This window comes from Delphinapterus leucas, chromosome 2 (genome assembly GCF_059928025.1).
Source record: "Delphinapterus leucas isolate spDelLeu-1000000601 "Yukka" chromosome 2, BTC_Dleu_Yukka2, whole genome shotgun sequence".
NCBI lineage: Eukaryota > Metazoa > Chordata > Mammalia > Artiodactyla > Monodontidae > Delphinapterus > Delphinapterus leucas.
Window position 1 is genome coordinate 35613487 of NC_143130.1, and position 21271 is coordinate 35634757.

Sequence of the window (21271 nt, forward strand, 5' to 3'; positions counted from 1 at the left end):
AGACCTGCCCCTCAACTCTGCCAATTCCAAACCCTACATGACCGTAGACAATTCTTTATTTTATCTCATCAATAAATACTAAATACTAATAAATACAAATACTCATATACCTCTTGCTATGTGCCAGGCAGTGTTCTAACCTGAGTGGCAAACATTAACCTATTTATTTATATAATTTAAAAAATTATTTATTTTTATTAATTTTTATTGGAGTATAGTTGCTTTACAGTGCTGTTAGTTTCTATATAACAGCAAAGTGAATCAGCTCTACATATACATATATCCCCTCTTTTTTAGAGTTCCTTCCCATTTAGGTCACCACAGAGCATTGAGTAGAGTTCCATGTGCTACACAGCGGGTCCTCATTAGTTATCTATTTTATATATAGTATCAATAGTGTATATGTGTCAATCCCAATCTCCCAATTCATCCCACCCCCCCCTTCCTCCTTGGTGTCCGTCCATTTGTTCTCTACATCTAAAATTACCTTGTTTAATCCTTAAAAATAACACAAAGAGGAATGTACTATTAAAATCATCTCCATTTTACTTCTGAGGAAACTGAGGCAGAGAGATGTTTAGGAATGTGACTTAATGCCATACAGCTGGTAAGGGGCCGAGCTTTCACCACTTGGCTACATTGCCTCTCCTTCAAAGTGACTGTTCATAAGCCTCTGCTCTGTGCCAGGCACTGGGTCTCACGTCATTTAATCTTTGTGGCAGCTCCTGGAGCAGATCTCGGCATCCCTAGCAGAGTCTCAGAGTTATGTAGACGGTAAGTGATAGAGATGCATTTGGACCGGGTCTACCTGATTCCAGAGCTCGGGGACTGTGCTTCCTGTGGCCTGGAGCTGGCTTCTCAATCATTTTGCTGTGGTCCAAGGGGCTGTGTCCACAACCACAGGTCACACCCTTGGCTTTGACTCGGATGTGCTGTCGTGAAGATGGGGTCGGGGGCTGGGGTTCACTGTGAAGCCGAAGTTTCTAAATTAGTAGGATCAAAGCAGAGCCCCTAATTGGGGGGTACAGTCTGGGGCTTTGGGAGTGGCTGGAGTGGGGCACCACCAACCTCTGCAGTCAGGGCTCTGGTGCCAGGCGGATGAGAGCGCCTCCATTTGAGTGGGGAGGGAGCTTAGGTGGGGGGGCCCAGTTCCCTGGGCCTGTAAGCCCTAGGAGCAGGGCTGGCTCCACAGCGCCATGCTGAAAAAGGCCTCAGGCTTGGTTAGACCCTCTGCTGTCACCAACTTGAAATTCTTAATTTTTTTTTTTTTTTTGCGGTACGCGGGCCTCTCACTGTTGTGGCCTCTCCCGTTGCGGAGCACAGGCTCCGGACGCGCAGGCCCAGTGGCCATGGCTCACGGGCCCAGCCACTCCGCTGAATGTGGGATCTTCCCGGACCAGGGCACGAACCCGTGTCCCCTGAATCGGCAGGCAGACTCTCAACCACTGCGCCACCAGGGAAGCCCGAAATTCTTAATTTTTAACAAGGAACCCTGCATTTTCATTTTCAACTGGGCCCTGCAAATTACATAGCCAGTTCGTCCTCCGAGGGGAGCCTCCTACTGGCGCTTTCATTTGAATCTGATGCACGGTTTCCTGGTACCAAGCATGTTTTTGCAGCCAGGCACCCAGAGGGTGGTCGCTGAGAGCGCCCTGTGTATCAGCCGGGGAGGAGGTCTTGGAGCCCATGAGACTGGAACGCGGTGAGGGAACTGGGGCTTCAGGTCTAAGTCACCTCTGTCTCCCTGCAGCCGAGCCTGGGAACCGGTGGTGGAAGAGCCATGTGGCAGATGTGCAGGAAATGGAGATGGAACGGTGACATCCTCCAGCCTGCAAGACGGCTGCACTCAAAATGCATCTCACCGCCACACCCTTGTCCCTTTATCTTTCCTCTTGTCACCTGAAGCTGCTTACTTGCCATTCCTAGGACTCAGTTTCCCCATCTTTAATTGGCCATATAGACCTAGATGAAAAGGCAGCTGGGTGTTCACTATCCAACAGTGGGACAGAGCTGTCTAGGGACGAGAGCAAAGCCCAATTCATAAACAAAAACGAGGGACTTCTCTGGTGGTCCAGTGGTCAAGTCTCCTTGTTTACAATGCACGGGGCACAGGTTCGATTCCTGGTCGGGGAGCTAAGATCCCACATGCTGGGCATCGGGGCCATAAATAAATAAAAACAATCACAGCCTGATCACACAGACATTCTACAACTGAGCATTAAAAACAAACTCTTGCCTTGATACTTACTTCACAAATCATATTGCTACATATCTGGAAGAAAATAAAGCCAGACGTACAACCTCACCCTATGTGAAAATAAATTCTTTGTGTGCTAAAGATCTAAATGAGAAAAAGTATAAAAATATGAGAAGTAAAAACTGGAAGTTTAAAAAAAAATAACCTTGGGAAAAGGTTGGTTCTCATAAGCAAGAAATATATACCTAATAGCCATGAAGCAAACGTTGTCAGATTTAACTCTATAAATATTTCAAATTAGGGATGGCCAAGACAAAGACACCTAGAAAAGATGAAAGACAAATTGCAGTCTGAGCCAGCGCTGTCTGGTCGAATGTTCTCTGGTGGCGGAAGTGTTCTGTCCTGCCCTGTCCAATACAGTACTCACTAACCATACACAGCAAGTGGGCCCTTGCGATGAAGCTAGTGTGACTCAGGAAATGAATTTTAAATGAAATTAAATTTAAATTGGTTTAAGGGACTTCCCTGACGGTCCAGTGGTTGAGACTCCATACTTCCACTGCAGGGGATGCAGGAACTGAGATCCGACATGCCGTGTGCAGCGGCCAAAGGGGAAAAAAAAAAAATTGGTTTAAATATATATAGCCACAGGTGGTTGGTGACTGCCATGATGACCAGTGAAGGCCTGAGCAAAAAATGCCTAAAACTTTTTATGACAGACAAACCCCTAAAAAACAAACTCCTACCAAATAATAAGAAAAAGATAAATAATTCAGAAGGGGAAAAAATTAAGGACATAGAGAAGACATTCCTAAAAGAGGAAATGTAAACGGAACATAGGCGTTTGCTCAAGTTCACTAATCGGAGAAATGTAAATTGAAATAAAATGAAGTATCAGTGTTTGCGCATCACATTGACAAAGCTTAAGAAATTAGTTAACACCCAGGGCTGCCAAGGGTGTGGAGAAATGGGAAGTCATACATTACTGGTGTGTGTAAATTGCTACAAGTTTTGTGGAAAATTATCCACAATTATTATTCAATTATTGCAGTTGAAACTGTGCATACCTTTGATGTGGACAACCTATTTCTAGAGATGATCTTATGAGATCAAAAGCAATAATACCTAAGAATTGATGACTAAAGAAATATATTACATCACTCTTTGTATAGCCCTAAACTGGAAACAATCTTAGTATTCACCAACAAGGGAACTGGGGGGAGGGACTACTCATTTGTTTTTTCCTTAAAATCCCCAGGTGATTCTGACGGATCAGGTTTGGACCAACAGAATTACATGTACCATAACTGAGGTACCCAATTCTCTAAGGAACATTTAGGTTGTTTCCAGCTTTTTGCCGTTTTTTTTTTTTTTTAAATAAACTTTTAATTTTAGAACAGTTTTAGACTAACAGAAAAATTTCAAGGATTTTACAGAGTTCCCATACCCCCCAAACAAAATTTCTCCTATTATTAATGTCTTACATTATACGACACATTGTTATAATTAATGAACCAATATCAATATATTACCTTTAACTGAAGTCCATTGTTATTGAGGTTTTCTTAGATTTTATCTATGTCCTTTTACTGTTTTAGGATTCTATTCAGGAAGAATATTTTTAGAGCTAAATCTTAGAATGCATTTTAAATTTGTTCCTTCGGATGAAATTCCCTAAATTGGAATGGTTGGATTTAAGGGTACACGTATTTTTGAAAGCTTTTTATAAGTATTGCTAATTTATCCTCTTCTGACCTATTTTAGCTGATTATTTTGTTTCTCCATTGTGCCAGCTATCTGTTTCTGTATAACTAATTGTAAAATTTGATGGCTTAAATGACAACAATCATTTATTTTGTGCACAAAGCTGCCATTGAGGCAGGGCTGGGTGGATATAGCTTATCTCTGCTCCGTGCAGTGTCAGCTGGGGTGACTCCACCTGGGACCGAAGGATCCACTTTCAAGATGTCTCACTCACGTGGCTGGCAAGTTGGTGCTGGTGATCAGCTGTGAACTGACCTGGAACACTTACATGTGACCTCCTCATGGGGGCTGCTTGGGCTTCTTCACAGCATGGTGGCTGAGTTCCAAGAACCAGTGTATTGAAATTGCCAGGAAGAATATGTATCACTTTCTATAACTAGCTTTGGAAGTCATACAGCATGGCTTCTACTGTAGTCACAAATCCAGATGTAAGAGGAGGAAACACAGACCCCATTTCATTATAGGAGGAACGTCAAAATCATAGAGTAAGATCACGTGGGAGGGAAGATGTTGGAGTCATCCTTGGAAAATATTATCCGCCACCTGGCAGCCAAGTTTTACAACTTTTCTAGAGCCTGACCTCTGATATGATTTTTCCAGTGAAAAGAGCTTTGAGTTATTAAAACCCAAGCCTATGCCAGAATTTCATACTTTTAACAGGGATTTGAAGAATGTTAGTACTTCTGAGGTGGAATAGGCAGCCTTTTATCCCAGTGGTTCCCAACATTCTTTCATGGCATGGCACACATAGTAACATTTGCCTCGCACGTGGGGGTTAACTGAGGGGATTTGAGGACATCTGCAGGGCTATGTGAAAAAGCGCTGTATTTTCCTTAGAGTACATGGTTAAGATAAAATATTAGAGAAAATACTAAATATTGGATTTGTATAAAACTTATAAATAAAATATTTTCAAGTTTCTTTTTTTTTCTTTCCTCTCTTTCTTTTTTGGCCACATCGCGTGGCATGTGGGATCTTAATTCCCCAACCAGGGATAGAACCCGTGCTCCCCGCAGTGGAAGGGCAGAGTCCTAACCACGGGACCACCAGGGAAGTCCCTCAAGTTTCTTAACGAGAAACTTGAGCTTGCATCTATTTTTTTAATATTCAGGTTCTGAAATGGCAATATGAAACTTCTGATCAAGATGTTTAAACTCAAAACACTGACTAGCAATTTTCCCACCCAGGTAAATAATAAACAATTAAGAAGAACAACAACAATGTCGAAATTAAGAGCGATTGTCACAATTTGAAATTATGTTTAAATAACCTAACAGTCCTTTCTTTTATTTCTTTGACACCTGTGCTGCTGAAATTTTGGGGGGGTTGACATGAAGGGATTTTGGGTCAAACTTTTCTATATCAGATTTTTGAAAAATCAATGAAGCTCTATTTTGCAAAAGTGTACACATAGTTAGAGCCGTCACCTACAAATACCGGAGATGTCACAGATGAGCGGAGTCTCAGGATGGTTGCCTCGAGCTTCCTGCTCCCCGCTCCCACCATACAGCTACCGTACCAGGTCTGTGAAAGGCAGGCCAGGCTTAGCACCACAGTAGATGCCCAGGTAGGAGGGCACCTGTCCGCAGCACTCAGGGCTTGCAGCCTGGGGAGACTGCTCTGGGACTCCAGCCCCCGAGCCCTGCCTTTCCAATACATTTCAGGCCGCAAAGGCCCCACCCAATGCATAAATTACACCCCCAGCAAATACTCAATACACATTTGCTGGAAGTGAATTTGAGTTCTGGCAAGAAGCTCCCTGATGGGGACATAGGATGCGCAAAGTCCAGGTCTTTCCCTCCAGGAGCAAAAACGTGGAATGCCTCCAAATGGAGCCCCTTATGTCCCTAATTGACAAAGCCCTGCCCAATCTGTTCTTGAACACAGCAAAAGAAACTAAGCAGTAGAGCAGTCTAGCAATCGGCCACTAGAGGGTGAACACTTGAAGCTCTTTTTGTGATGATTGTAGAGGGCACAGTTTGCTTTAGTCAGCCCTGTTATTAGGTTTGTCATACTGAAGGTCACAGACATTTCATAACAGAGACATCTCCTATTATCTGAGGCCTCAGTCTGGGGCCTGGGTGCCTTTGTATAGTGGGAACATGATAGGGGAAAACAATGGGTTTTCCAATGGGTTCATTCATGCATTCATCTGTCCATCCAGCCATCCATCCTTCCGTCCGTCCATCCATCCATCCATCCATCCATCCATCCAGTCAGTCATTCTATTACTCATCCAGCCATTCACTCAAGAAGCACTGACTGAGTTCCTACTATGGGCTGGGTCTTCACCGGGTGCTGGGGAGAGAGAAATGAATCAGAGCCCTGCCTGCCCAAGACTTTCTCAGTCCGGGGAGACAGAGTGTCACAAGCAGCCAATGACCCTACAGCCTTGGGACTGTGTGACCTCAGAGGAGGGCACAGGCCATGACTGTGGTTGGACCAAAGGCACCATGATGTGTGATGTCCCCCTACTTCCAGGCCTTTCCCCATGGCTTCTACACAGCGAGGACCGGTCACCGGAGCGCATAAGAGTGGTCAATAGCCTTCCTGGAATGAACTTCCACCAGGAGAACGCCACGCCAATCTGTGCGCACTGGCCCCTATGCCTCCGTCCTCAGTGGGAACCGACTCCAATCCAGCCCCAGCCTGGCATTCCTGTCCCTTGTCAGTGTGACTCCAGCTGGCCTTGGAAGCAAGACCTCTCCTGGCTTGGCTGCCCCGTCACATCTGTGGTCCCTGGTGCCTCACTCTCCCGCCTCCAGGTGTTAGAAAGCTTCTGAGCCAACCGGTTTGTATTAGCATAGCTGGGTTATTGAGCAGTTGCGACTCCTCAGGGTATGAACGTGACATGTGTTGCTCTATTGTTTTCTGGGAGCCGCCCTGGCTGTGTCATGGTGAAGGTCTTTCCCTCTGGGTAGCGGCTCCACTAGGGAAGGCTCAGCCTTCTTCCAGAAAGTTCAGTCACTTGCAATTAGGAAGAACTCAGCTCTGTACCCTTGAAAATGTGGATCTCACATCTATTTAAAGCTCTTTCTCTTTTCCCCCAGAGCTGGTGAGACTGAGAGCGCTAAGGGTTTAGGATCAGGGCTGGAGGCTGGGTTGGGGGAGGGGCGGGCTGAGCTCTGCTCCCTCGGGCCCCTGCCCCCACCATCCTGGCACATCCCCTCAGACTGGATGGGGAAGGAGAGAGGTTTGCTTCACATACCCACAGCAGCTGTCCCTTTGCCTGGCTAGCACCGCCAAGCCACCAGCAACAACTAGGCAGGATACATTCTCCATCCTCTTGGCGGTCAGAAGGCATGACCCTGGCCTGTCTTCCTGCCTGTGGCCCCGTTACACCCTGTCCCTCCGAGAGTCCCTCCCAGCCCTGGTCACACGGGGAGGAGGAAGTCTGGGGACCAAGCAGGTATCTAACCAGGGACCCAAATCTAGTCTTTTCACTCTGAAAACAGCTCCCCAATTTACATGTTTTCTTGGGACCGCCCTCCTTTTCCTTGGGGAGGAAACACACCCCGTTTCCCGCTCTCACAGGAAAGAGGGAGACAGAATGCTTTCTCCTCACAAATGCAGCACGTCCTCAACAGCTGCTTTCCTCGTTTCCTGTCCTCCCGTCTGTCCCAGGGGCTGGGGGTGGTAATAGTGTGGGTCGCCAAACTGGTACCTCCAGGTTGGCTCTGCTGCCAGGTGAATGACCCAGCGCTGGGGTTCCTGGACTTCACATGTGCGGTAGCTGCCACCTCTTGTTCTCGGCTGTGGGCTTTAGTGGTCCTTTCAGAGCAATAAGAAAATCCTGGTTAGGCACTGTATACCATTGGGACACTGGCCTGGGTCCTCAGGGGCCATTTATAAAGGAGTGGGGAAGCCATCCCAGCCTTCTGAGTCCAGACGTGCTGCTGTGTCTCCACACCACCCATCTCTCTGGGCCTCAGCTCCGCAGCTCACCCACCGCAGTGGCACAAGGGCAGCTGGAACAGGGTGGGTGAACAGGGTGGACTGCGCATGCGGGTGTCACCGCATGCTAGTAATTTGGCCCCTTTAAAATACAGGTCTTGGGCTTCCCTGGTGGCGCAGTGGTTGGGAGTCCGCCTGCCGATGCAGGGGACACGGGTTCGTGCCCCGGTCCGGGAAGATCCCACATGCCGCGGAGCGGCTGGGCCTGTGAGCCATGGCCGCTGAGCCTGCGCGTCCGGAGCCTGTGCTCCGTGACGGGAGAGGCCACAACAGTGAGAGGCCCGTGTACCACAAAAAAAACCCAAAAAACAAAAACAAAACACGGGTCTTAAGACAACTGGTTCAAAAGTAATTTGGGGAGAGGCTGCGTTCAAATGGGGGAGGGGCAGAGAAGGAGGATGGGCAGGGGGTGCAGCCTCATCTCTCTTTTTTCCCCTGGCTTCAAACCTGTATATGCCCCACGAGCAAAATACAGCCTTGCAGCTAAGGACCCCTGTCCTCGGAGGGCGCCATCTATTGCTACAGGACACTACCGGGCTTTGAAGGGGCTGGGGTACAATTCTACTGCTCCCTACAAGATGGCAAGGTACCCCATCCCAACCAGCACAAGGACTGCATGTACATTCTGAAGCCTTCTGTCCATCTGAAATCTTGGCCTTTTAAGCTGTTTGAGTGCTGGGAGGGGATCTCAGTGTGGGCTCAGGGCCCCTTTCCCATCTAGAGAACACTTTGTGGAGGTGGGGGATTCCTAAAAACTTGCAGTGAAGCTCCCAAGCTCTGGCCTTCTGTCTTGGTTTCTTGGCTGGGCCATGGACCCTGCCTCAGACCTTGGTGCCCTCCCTGGGAGCCCTCCCCTGGGGTCTGCTCGCGCTTGCCATTCACCTACAGAACCAGCTGTGTCTCTGGCCAGGCTTCCCTCATGCCTATACCCTAGTATACCTTAGCCCCGCTAGGGCTACTCAGATGTCCTCTGGGACCAAGCTTATAGGACCCATCCCTTCATCTCTCCATATGCTCTGTGTCCAAGCCTGACTCATTGTGACAGCAAGAGCTGGTGTCCTCTGGAGAATCCTGTCCTTCCAACCTCCAGGCCACCATCCATGGTCCCAGCCTCCAGTCCTGTAGCAGGTCTATTTTGCTTCAGAAGCTCATCCTAGGGGCAGGGGCGTGCACAGAGTTGGGCTGAGCTCTCTTGGGTTTTCCACTCAACGCTATTTGGACCCTGTCTCCCAGCTCGGCCTGTATTCCTCTGTCCTTCTACGTCACGGGATTGTACGCTCACCATTCTGTTTGAGCTCACATTCTCCATGACATCCTGTGTAGCACCCCTTATCACAGAATGTTCTGTAGACCCTTTTCAGGATTAGCCACAGTTACACTTGGAATTCTGCAGCCTATGCATTTGGTGCTATGTAGGGGAGACAGAATGTTGGGGTTCACCTTACCTATTGGTATGTCTGCTGGATGAGCATCTATACCGTAGCAGAGGCCCTTGTGTCAAGTTCAGGAGCTGTTAATTCTGATTACCCAGGGCTAGGAGTCTCAGCAACTCTCCTGATCATCCAGGAGATCCCAGAAGACAAAGCTTTCTGAACTGGGGCAGACTACTTTGCTTATCCTTCTCGATCAAGTGTTCCACTGATTATTATGGGATGTGAGCTGTTATGGTGATGGGAAAGGCCCTCAGTTGGGAAGGGTTGGTGAGTGAGGCTGAAAGAAAGACCTCGGGAAAGCTCCGCCTCTGAGCTAAGTTCAAAATCTCCCTCTGTCTCTACTCATGATGCTGGGGACTATTGGCGGTAAAGAAAGTCTTAAGGATCTGGGAGCCAGACGGCCTCTGAACTCCCTGCATTTACCTGGCAGAGATGGCTGTCCTCCCTCACCCCTTCCTCATCTCTATCACTCCTCTTCTGCACACCGGTCCCCAGCCCCCGGCCCTCAGTCCCCTCTGGGATGATACACTTACCCGAGAGGGCGCACCTCCTGGTTTCCCGTTGCCTGTTCTGCGGTTGCAGTTCTAGATGCTCTGCTGTGTCCAGATGTAGGGGTCAGCTACAGGAGCCCTTGAGTCAGCCCCTCATAAGGAGTATTTTCTTGACTCCTGCAAACATTCTCAATCCTGGAGAGTTCATTGATTCCAGTGAGTGTCCTGCATGTCAGTCACTTCCAGTCTGTTTCCTGGTAGAAGGACAGGCATTTGGGCGGCCTCTGCCTTTCTGACTGGTCTTCTGTCTGCCTCCCTTTACCATCCTCCATGGCCTGTGGTTCCTGCCGGTCCCAGGACCTGCAGGAGCCCCGCCAGCCCTAAGTGCTTCTCTTTAATGACCCGCAGGATTGCCATGGCAATGAGAGATGATTTTAATCTGTAAAGTGGTGTCTTCGTTAAGCTCCTCTTGGAAACCACTTGAGCTGGAGTCTGCCAGCTGCACCTTCAGGCGAGCCCTATAATATCACAGAGCCTCTCTGGGTGAGATTCCAAATGGAAAAGTATCTTCAGAGCCTCTGAGGATAGCTGTCTAGACAGAGGGCCTGGATTTTTTTCCTTTGAGGGAGGGAAATCTGGAACACTTCAGTTCTCCTAGCAGCTACTCTTGGCTCCATTTCATGACTCTGCATACAGCAGGTGCTCTATTGATGCTGGTTGACTTGAGTGGGCTGGCCTTGAACACCAGACTGCTTATTGATTTGAGTCATTGCCCATTTTTTAATTGTGTATTTATTTATTTATTTTGCTATTGAGTTGTAGGAGTTTCTTATGTTTATGTTTGTACTTTACTGCTGCTTCCCTGAAGCATCCTTTCAGCCTCTGAAGGAAGTGAGAGAAGGAGGTGATGGCTGTGTCACATGACCAGCAGCAAGGGGTGGGGCCCTAGCTCCTTCTTGTCAAAGTCCAGGACAGCGTGAGCAAACCCATCCATGTAGTGGGCAAGCTGAGAAACACAGAGGGTGGTCACAAGGTGAAGCAGGTGGGGTGACGCTGTTCTGGTCCTGGGGTTCCCATTGAAATCGCTGTGCCTGTGCTCAGGCCGTGGGTTTTGTATTTCTAGGGGCAGGTGCATTCACCCCGTGCTGAGATGCTGGACTTTGCGGGAAGAGGGCAGCGGCTGTGGAGGAGGGGTGACAGAGAAACTGATGATACCTTCGATTCCTTGAAAATAAATGCCTACATAAGAGGGACTTGTGAAATTCTCAGAGGAGCATATGACTGGAGGTTGGGTAGCAGGGTTGGGGGCATGAGGCTGGAACTGGTATCCATGGCCGTTGGTGCAGGGTGTTTTCAGGGATGCTGTGATGGTTCCATTCTCCATACTAGAAAAGGCAGCTCTCCATCCAGGCTGGTGGTACTGTGCACCTGAAATGCTACCATCTAGGAAGTCTTTTGGCATAAGGCTAACATCTCAGAATGGGTAAAACCTGAATACCAACAAGGATCTCTTTTGTGTCATGGACTTAATCAGAATGTTTTCTGAGGATGGGTTTTAGGAAAAGGAGCAAGGAAGAGACAGCATCTAAAGAGGGCTGATGGGGGGCTTCCCTGGTGGTGCAGTGGTTAAGAATCTGACTGCCAATGCAGGGGACACGGGTTCAGTCCCTGGTCCGGGAAGATCCCACATGCCTCAGAGCAACTGAGCCAGTGCGCCACAACTACTGAGCCTGCGCTCTAGAGCCCGCGAGCCACAACTACTGAGCCCGCACACTACAGCCTGTGCTCCGCAACTAGGGAAGCCACCGCAATGAGAAGCCCATGCACCGCAATGAAGAGTAGCCCTCACTCGCCACAACTAGAGAAAGCCCGCACACAGCAACAGCAACGAAGACCCAACACAGCCAAAAATAAATAAATTATTTATTTAAAAAAATAAAAAATAAAGAGGGCTGATGGGGAGGAATATCTTGTCCGGGGAAGATAATTACTATGCAGATATCGTTTTCCCTATGATACATATTATCTGATTATCAAAGTAAATACAGATGCATTGTAGAAATATTGGAAGAGACAGGACAGTGTAAAGAAGAAAATAAAAATAACCTATTTGTTCTATCCCAGGCATAACTGTTGTGGACATTTTGGTGTATCCTTCTAGATTTTGGTTAGGTGCACGGGCTCAGATTAACTTGTATTGGGGAATCGCATCAATAACTACTGCTCTCCTACCTCACAGAACTTTCCCTTAGGGCCCCTGGAAATCTCATTTCCATAGTGTCGTTGTCACTAGTGCTGTTGTCATCTAGTCCCACTAGATGTTTCTGGGACCCCCGTTTGTGAGACTGCACTTCCGGGTTCCCTTGCGAATCAGTGGGACCATGTGATCTGTTTTGGCCAACGAATCATGAATGAGGGCCATGTGCCATTTTCGGGCAGGAGCTGTAAGTTGCCATTGCAAGACTCTCTGGAGTTCTCTTTGCCACCTCTCTTGACAAATTTTCTTTCTCTGGAAAATGGGATGATAATAATACCTACTTTATCGTGTTCTGGGAAGGATTAAATAAGATAATGCAAGTAAATCCTTTCGAAGTGTGCCTGACCCATAGGAGGGGCCTCCACAATGTTACCTGTCATTGTTATTACCGTTAATATTGTTGATCACTGATAGCAGTTCAGCGATCTCACTTGCAAAGGTTCTTTTTCAGTTCCGTTCAAAAGTGACTGAGCTCGTTCTGAGCTTGTTTTCTTTTTCAATTCCATTCCAAAGTGACTGAGTTTTGCCTCTTTGTGACTGTGATAGGCACAAAAGAGGGCAGGAAAAACTTCCTGTTCTATGAGATCGCAGTCTAGAGCAGGGCAACCAGATAGGTAAACACCTTGACTTCCAGGTAGATGATGGTAAATGTTCTGGAACAGAGAAATAAGCAGAGATCAAGGTCTAGGGGAAGAATCCCCGGCCCCACTCTGGATGGGGCTGAGAGAAACAGTCTACCTGCCTGACTGTCTTATTTCTGTGTCTCTGCTGATCCAGCTGACATATAGCCAAGCTACGGTTCACCAGTTTGCTGGGTTATTTTTGGAATGATTCTGTAATAGTTTTGCTTCTATGAGTGCAGGGCGAGCTTAACAAATGTCTTTCCTAACCTACAGTATGCCTCCTGATGTACCCAGAGACACTAATTGGATACTAAGTGCTTGCTTTCCTGCTGAGGGAAATGTCAGGTTCTAATAATATTCCATTATTAGGCCCACATAATTTCCTGCCTGGACTATTCTAACAGCCTCATCACTGGTCTTCCTGCTTTAAATACTTTCCTTTATGGTCTATCCTCAACACTGCTGATTTGGAATTGCTATTTCTCTACTCAAAACACTTCAATGATTCCCTAAGATATAGGTCTAGGAACTAAGAGATGAAGGAAGAGTGGGCCTGCTCCCAGGACCCACTTTCAGAATGTCTGCATCCTGTTCCCACAACTTTGGACTCAGTGGGTTTAGAGGTCTTAACCCTCGAGGCGGGGGGGGGTGGGAATGATTCCATCAAAGGAGATAACATGAGTTCCACTAAATTTCAAATTATGGCTACTGCCTGCTCCCTTTGGGCTCTTTGTGCTGACAGGGACAAAAAGGGAGTCACCATCTTGGCAGTGGTAACTGATTCATCACCAGGTGAAAATAGGGCTCCTGTCATGCAAAGGGGGCAAAGAAGAATACATCTGGCACCAAAGTGATCCATAAGGGCGTCTCTTAGGTCTCCCCTGTCCAAATTTTTTTTTTTGTGTGGTATGCGGGCCTCTCACTGTCGTGGCCTCTCCCGTTGCGGAGCACAGGCTCCGGACGCGCAGGCTGAGCGGCCATGGCTCACGGGCCCAGCCGCTCCGCGGCATGTGGGATCTTCCCGGACCGGGGCACGAACCCGTGTCCCCTGCATCGGCAGGCGGACTCTCAACCACTGCGCCACCAGGGAAGCCCCTCCCCTGTCCAAATTTGATGGCAAATGGTCAAGTGTTGTAGCCACAGCCTGAGAAGGGCATAATGACCAGGAGCTCAGACCACAGGGTAACCCACAAAAGGAAACCACCTAGATCAGAAGAGGTGCTTTCTCAGAGTGGGGGGATCTCGCAGGGGTAGTAGAGGAAGGAGTTGATGAGTACCAGTTATGACCTTGAGACAAGCTGCAATGGCAAAGCCTTCTCTTTGTAAGTTTCCCCCAGGAAAAGAGGCCCACTGGAATCCTGAAGGTGCTCCTCTCAAAACGTATACAAAGCAAGTGGATCTGAGTAGCTCAAGGGATAGACTGTAGTGGATTCTGTCATTTTCCACCCAGATTTCTCCCATGTTCAGTACTGCAGCACTTGTTCTCCCAGCTACAAGGAATGGTGAGTGCTGACAGTTTTCAGCTGAGTCCCTTTCTTCAGTGATCGTCCTTAGCTATGAGAGCCACCCCACCCCAAGTGATGCCCCTTCCTGGTGCAGCCTGCATCTGGTGACTGGGTGAAGTGGGGATAAAATGATCTGGTCTCCTTGCCCCATTTGGAAAAACTCTTGAGGACCATCTGCAGAATTTCCTGTAGGATTGGCTGAGGTCTTGTTTTGATGCATCATAGCCCAACTTCTCCTTCTGCCCAGTCCAACTTCTGTTACTCACCCCCAGGGGTTGACCTTAGGTGTACATCCCAATGAAATTCTTGTATGCAAGCAACCGTCTCCGAGTGTGCCGCCCACGGAATTTGACCTGCAACAGCTCCTTCATCACCCCTTCCTTCATCATGCTGCTTGGAACTCTGTTACGATGGATGGGGCTCCATCTTGTGCCACGAGGTTGAAGGCCACACTCTAAGTGTGTTGGAGTAGAAATCTAGTAACGTTTGGGTCCTAGATGTCTGTGGAGCCACCATGCTGGCCACAAATGGCCTATAGTTGAGCTTTTATCCTTTTAAATCACCGAGATTTTGGGTCTTTGCTACATGCAACTGAACATTAATTGAGACCCAAGTAGAGATGGGGTGTAGGCGATTGAATATATACATCTGGATCTGGGAGGTAAGGATTGAAGCTAGTGATGTAAATTTGGGATTCATCCGCAGAGAGATGGTACTGAAAGCTACGGGAGCTGGTATGTATGGAGAAGAGAAACAGGCCAAAAACTGAGCCTTGGGGCATGCTCGTATTTAGAGGGTGGAAAAGGGGGAGGATCACGACAAGGAGACCACTCAGAGAAGCTACTGAGGAGGAAAATCAGGAGTGTCCAGTGCAGAAGCCAAGGGCAGAAAGTGATTCAGCAAAGACGGTTTGGTCAGCGGGTCCCCATCACTAACTTGATGAAATACCAAGACTTGGAAGAGAGGACCCAAGGTGCTTCATGGCCACTGCCTGCCCTGGACTTGATGCGCCCATAATATGAACCTGCTTTTGCCTCCAGCACACACTCTGCTGTTTCTGATCTCAGTGCCTTTGCATGTGGACTGCTCTACCAGGAATGCCTTTGCCACCTTCACTAGGCTAACTTCTACTCATCCATTCACACTCAGCTCTGTCTTAATTCCTTCAGGAAGCCTTCCCTGACTTCTCTCCCTTCTCTCCCTCCCAAACAGTATTAAGCGCCCTTCCTTTGGACAGACATCAGGTCTCTATCATGGGGCTGATAACGCTGCTTTGTAATTGGTACTTCACTTCTGTCTCCACAGTAGACTGTCAACCTTTTGATGGCAGGGTGTGGAAGAATCATCTCCACACCATAGCTGGTATGAGAAACCCAACAGGCACTCTACAAACATCTATGGGATGAAGTAACAGTTCTATGCAACTAATATAGCTTATTCAAATCTCTCCATCTATTTAGGAATCCCATAATAAATCCCTGTATTAGGCTATCATGTGTATTTATCCATTTTATTTGAAATGCTAAATATACAAAAGCTCTTTGTAAGCCGTAAGCTACCCAATGAATTTAAGGGATGCTGGAAGGGTCAGGATTAGGGAATAGCCCCTGCTGGTCATCTCTGGGCTGAGGGCTGGGCCTTCTCAAAGGGATGCCCCTGGCTGTCAGGAGATCCGCAGGCTCTTTCCTCATTCTTTTTGCAAGAACATTTACGTTCAGTTTCTCTCACTCACCCCACCTACACCTTTAAAACCTCTTCTTTGGAACAGCAGACTTCGCCTCCCACTCCAGACAGGTTTCTGTGCTAATCTTAATTTGGGAATAATCAGTACAAATTGGATTTTTATTCAGCACCTCCTACACCTCTCTATTAATTCCAGTACATTAACAAATACCAAAATATTCATGTAAAAATATTTCTCCCTTCAGAGAACATTGTTCCTTGTTCCGTGTTCCTCTGTTTAATGCCATCTGATCAGAGTTGACTATAGATTTAATTATTGTTTTACTGAAACCTGACATCTCTCTGTCAGACATGCAGGGAAAAGAGCTCAGGTTGGGGACTAGAGGGGAGATGGCTGTGGATGATGGTGGAGTACAGACGAACATGTAACCTCCTTCTCCGTACACTTAATAAGAAACAGACAGAGGAGGCACACCGGCAGAGGATCAAGGGGTCATGTTCAAGTAAGGCAAGGACTGAAACCTCTGACCACAAATGTGAAAGGCGTCATCAGAGATGGAAGTTTCTAGAACTCAGAGCAGTGGCTTTCTCCACAGCTGAGAAGCAGCATGTCTGCCATACATCTCACTCTGAAACCTGTACTTGGAGGGAACAGGTGTGGATAGGTGGGTGAGAAGCCTGACAGAAAGGTGTGGAACGGCCCTTCTAGGTGTGGAAGGGCCCTTCCTAAACAGGGGAGATTTTTGTCCTCCAACAAATGCTTGGCAATGTTTGGAGACATTCTTGGTTGTCACAACCAGGGGTGGGGATGGGGGAGTGCTACTGGTACTTAGTGGGTAGAAGCCAGGGATGCTGTGAAATATCCTACAGTGCCCAGGACAGCCCCACCGCAAGGAATATTCCAGCCCCAAAAGTCAATAGTGCCGAGGTTGAGATCCTGCTATAGATGTAAGAGCTCTTATCTTCCTTCTGGGGATAAATTGTATTCACTGGGAGTGGAGGAAATATTTTGTTTTTCTCTGACCATATTCCCTGTGTTTACTGGTTACTTGGACGGTATATATCAGCTCAGTGAAAACCCAGCTGTATGCTGTCTACAAAAAAACTCATCTAAAAGAGCAATTCAGATCAGTAAAATGCAAACAAAAGGAAAATGCATACAAATGCGTATCAGGAGAATGCAAACAAAAGCAGAAGTATATTAACATCAATAAAAATGTAAGATAAAAAGAGAAACACAAAAGGGGGAATTTCATACAGGTAAAATTTACGGTTTCCAATGAAATCCTTAAATACTAAGTAAAATAACATCAATGTAAACTTCTTAGAAGTTGCAAAAAAAAAAAAGGGAAATGAATAGATACAAAATAATAAGAGGAGGGCTTCCCTGGTGGCAGAGTGGATAAGAATCTGCCTGCCAATGCAGGTGACATGGGTTCAATCCCTGGTCTGGGAAGATCCCACATGCTGCGGAGCAACTAAGCCCGTATGTCACAACTACTGAGCCTGCGCTCTAGAGCCCGCGAGCCACAACTACTGAAGCCCATGCACCTAGAGCCCGTGCTCCGCAACAAGAGAAGCCACTGCAATGAGAAGCCCTCTCGCCACAACTAGAGAAAGCTCATGTGCAGAAACAAAGACCCAACACAGCCAAATAATAATAATAATAATAATAATAGGAGATGTTACATTAGTTTATGGTGGTTTTATGGTAGATAGATGTATATCACTTGGTTCATGGTAGACCTCCCCCATATAATAGACATAAACAATGAAACAAACACTACACCCAAAAAACAGACAATTCATCTCTTTTGCAAGGACCCATGGAACATTTATTTAAAAATATGATTAATATTAATATGACATACATCAACCAGTTTCAAAAAATGGAAAATATCATATTTTCCCATCAACAATCGAATAGATCATATTCCCTGATCCCAGTGTAATCAAACTATAAAGACAAAACATAAACAAAAAGCCTAACTCTGCTTACGTCTTAATCTCTTCCTTAAACACCTCTGTCGTAGAGGAGACCAAAGCTGAAATTCTGAAGCAGTACAGCTCCATATGGTAGCTACTAGCCCCACGTAGCTATTGAAACGTGGCGCCTGACACGTGGCTAGTCTGAATTGCTGTGACTGTGAGCACACTGGATTTCCAAGACTTAACATGAAAAAAGAATGTAAAATATCTCATTAATATATTGATATTTTTATTGCTTACATGTTTAGATGATAATATTTGGGGTATACTGGGTTAAATAATAAATATTCTTAAAATAATTTCACCTGTTTCTTATTTCTACTTTTTAAATGTGGATACTGTACACTGTAAAATGACAGGTGATGTCACATTATATTTCTATTGGTAGTTCTGCTCTAGAATATCCACAAAAATAAAATGTGATGACACAATAGACACTACATATTAAACACTATAGAATGTGGCTAAAGCAGTGTTTGGAAAAAATTACTAGCTTACATATCTATGCTACTAAGTAAGAAAGAATGAAATGAAATAAAATTAAGCAATTAATATAAGAATTTAGAAAACATAATTAAACTAACCTAAGGAAAGTAGAGGGAAGACACTAATGACAAGAAAAGCAGCAAGCAATTTAGAAGACAGAAAAAAAATGATACAGAGATTCAAGAACATAAATTGAAGATTTGCTGAAAAAATTATAAAATATAATAACCACTGCCTTACCTATTTTTTTTAAGTGGAGAAAACTCAAACAAAATTTGAATTAAGAAAAAAAAGAACTTAAATTTTAAAAAATGATTATAGAGTGATTTGCACAACCTCTGTGGTTAAACATTAGAAAATCTAGATAAAATGCATAATTTTCTAAAATAAATTATGTCATCAAAATTTAATAAAGAGGAGTCAGACCATGGAAGAAATTGGGAAAGGGACCTAAGACCTACCCCTTTCAACCATCCCACCTCCACAAGGATGAGGCTGGTTTCGTAGGTGAATTCCATCTGTACGGAAAATATAAGGAGTTATGATGACTGTTTAAAGGTTCGAAGGTGGGGATGTATGTATATGTATAGCTGATTCACTTTGTTATACAGCAGAAACTAACACACCATTGTAAAGCAATTATACTCCAATAAAGACGTTAAAAAAATAATAAAGGTTCTAAGGTACAGAACTCAATTGATAAAATCATAATAAAACTACTCTCTTTAAAAGTACTAAGTCCCTAGATTTCACAGGTAACTTCTTCCAAACCTTTGAGAAACAGATAACCACAGTGCTACTTAAACTGTTCCCAGAGACAGGAGAATCTCACCAAAACTTTACCAAAGCCTGAAAGAAAAAGGCGAAAGAGAAAAGAAAGACATCTACAGATCAAACTCAGTTATGACAACCAACGCAAAAATCCTTAATATAATATCAGCAAAGAGAAGCAGAAGACACTAAAAGAAAGATACATGAAGAGAGATCAATCTGAACAATGTAAGGATGGTTTAAAATTAGAAAATTTTCTGCTAAAGAATGCATTTCCTATCGTGCAACCTTCATTTCAGTTTGTATTTTATTTATTTATTTACTTATTTAAAATCTTAACCTTTTTTGATTTTTATGCGGAAGTTATTAGGACCACTTTAAAAAACTTTGTTTATTTGACTGTGCCAGGTCTTAGTCGCAGCATGTGGGATCTTTAGTTGCGACATGTGAACTCTTAGTTGTGGCAGGTGGGATCTAGTTCCCCAACCAGGGTTCGAACCTGGGTCCCCTGCATTGGGAGCATGGAGTCTTAGACACTGGACCACCATGGAAGTCCCTCAGTTTTTTTTTTTAATTAACAAAATAAATACTAATGGATATTTCCTTAACATAAAATATTATAATCTTCCATCCAAAAAGCTAGCACAGCTTAATGTGAAAAGCCAGAAACATTCCCGTTAAAGTCAGAAACAAGAACTCCCACTATCATATATGAGAAAGACATAAGAGGTACAAAACTTAGAAAGGAAGAGGCATCTGGTTGTAAAGTTTATGCCAAAAATCAAACCTTTACTATATTACAAATAATAACCAGTTAGAAAATCTAAGGGAAGAAAAGATGCCATTTACGATAGAAACATAAAAATACTTAAGAACAAATGTATTCATCAATGTTAGTACAGTCCTAACCTTATATAGTACAGTACAGTATAGTCCTAACCCTATGCTAAAAACTTCAAATTCCTATTAAAAGCTGCACAGATTATTTTAGTAAGTGAAAAACCTCCCTTGTTTTTCTTTGGAAGACTATTCAGTGGGGTAGTTTTAATTCCTGAATTTAATCTCTAAATTAGATGTGTTCCCAGCCCAATTACCAATAGATTTTTGTTTGGAATTTGAGCTATTAAAGCTAAATTTCATCTCGTAAAATAAACACATGATTGGAAGCAGAGAAAGGTCTGAAAAAGAATAACAAGTATGACTATGATACTATCAGGTATATTAAACCATTGTTTAAGGCCACAGACATTTCAGAGTAGGAATAAACCAAGAAATCAATGTAAGAGAGTCAAAAAATAAATTCAAGCACGTATGGGAAATGAGTATTTGATTAAAATGGCATCATTAAATTTATCAGCACGGATGGGGCATTCAATAAACTGCATTGGGAAAACTGGTTAGTTATCTGAAGGAAAAAAATGATTTATTACTGTTATCAAGTCCAAGCTCACTCTGCTCACCATGTGACAGGCCAATGAATCGGAGACAAGGTGTTGAGGCGAAGGAATACGACTTTATTCGGAAAGCCGGAAGACCGAGAAGACGGCAGACTAATGTCTCTAAATAACCGTCTTATCAGGGCCTGGATGCCAGTTTCTTTTATAACACAGAGACGGGGAGAAGGTGAGGAAGTAAAGTAAAAAGACCATAAGTCTTGCAAATATCCCCTGGAATGGCCAGCCTCTGGGAGAGGATGCGTTAATTTCTTCTTTCTTGCAGCCATCTATAGGTGGACAGGGTCCGGATGTTCCCCTGAACAAAGGCACTTTGGTTTAACATTCAGGCAGAGGGGCAGGGCTCCCCAAGGCAGGCCATTACGTATAAACAGTATCCTTTTAGTGAACAAAAGCAACGGGAGTAAAAGAAACAGATCTAACATGTAGCCAGATTTTGTTCTCCCCTGTGACATTACCTTATTCTTCACATGCAAAGAAATTCCATATGGATCCAAGAGTTATATACAAAAATGGATCTATAAAAGCTAAAGTAAGAGAATGATTACAGAATTGTCTGTATAATCTATGCAAACAAATTTTAAAACTTGGATTAAAACAAAGGTAAAAAAACTCCAAAAACCCAAAGGTGAATTTACCAGGTGAGTCCCAAAGGCTACGTTAA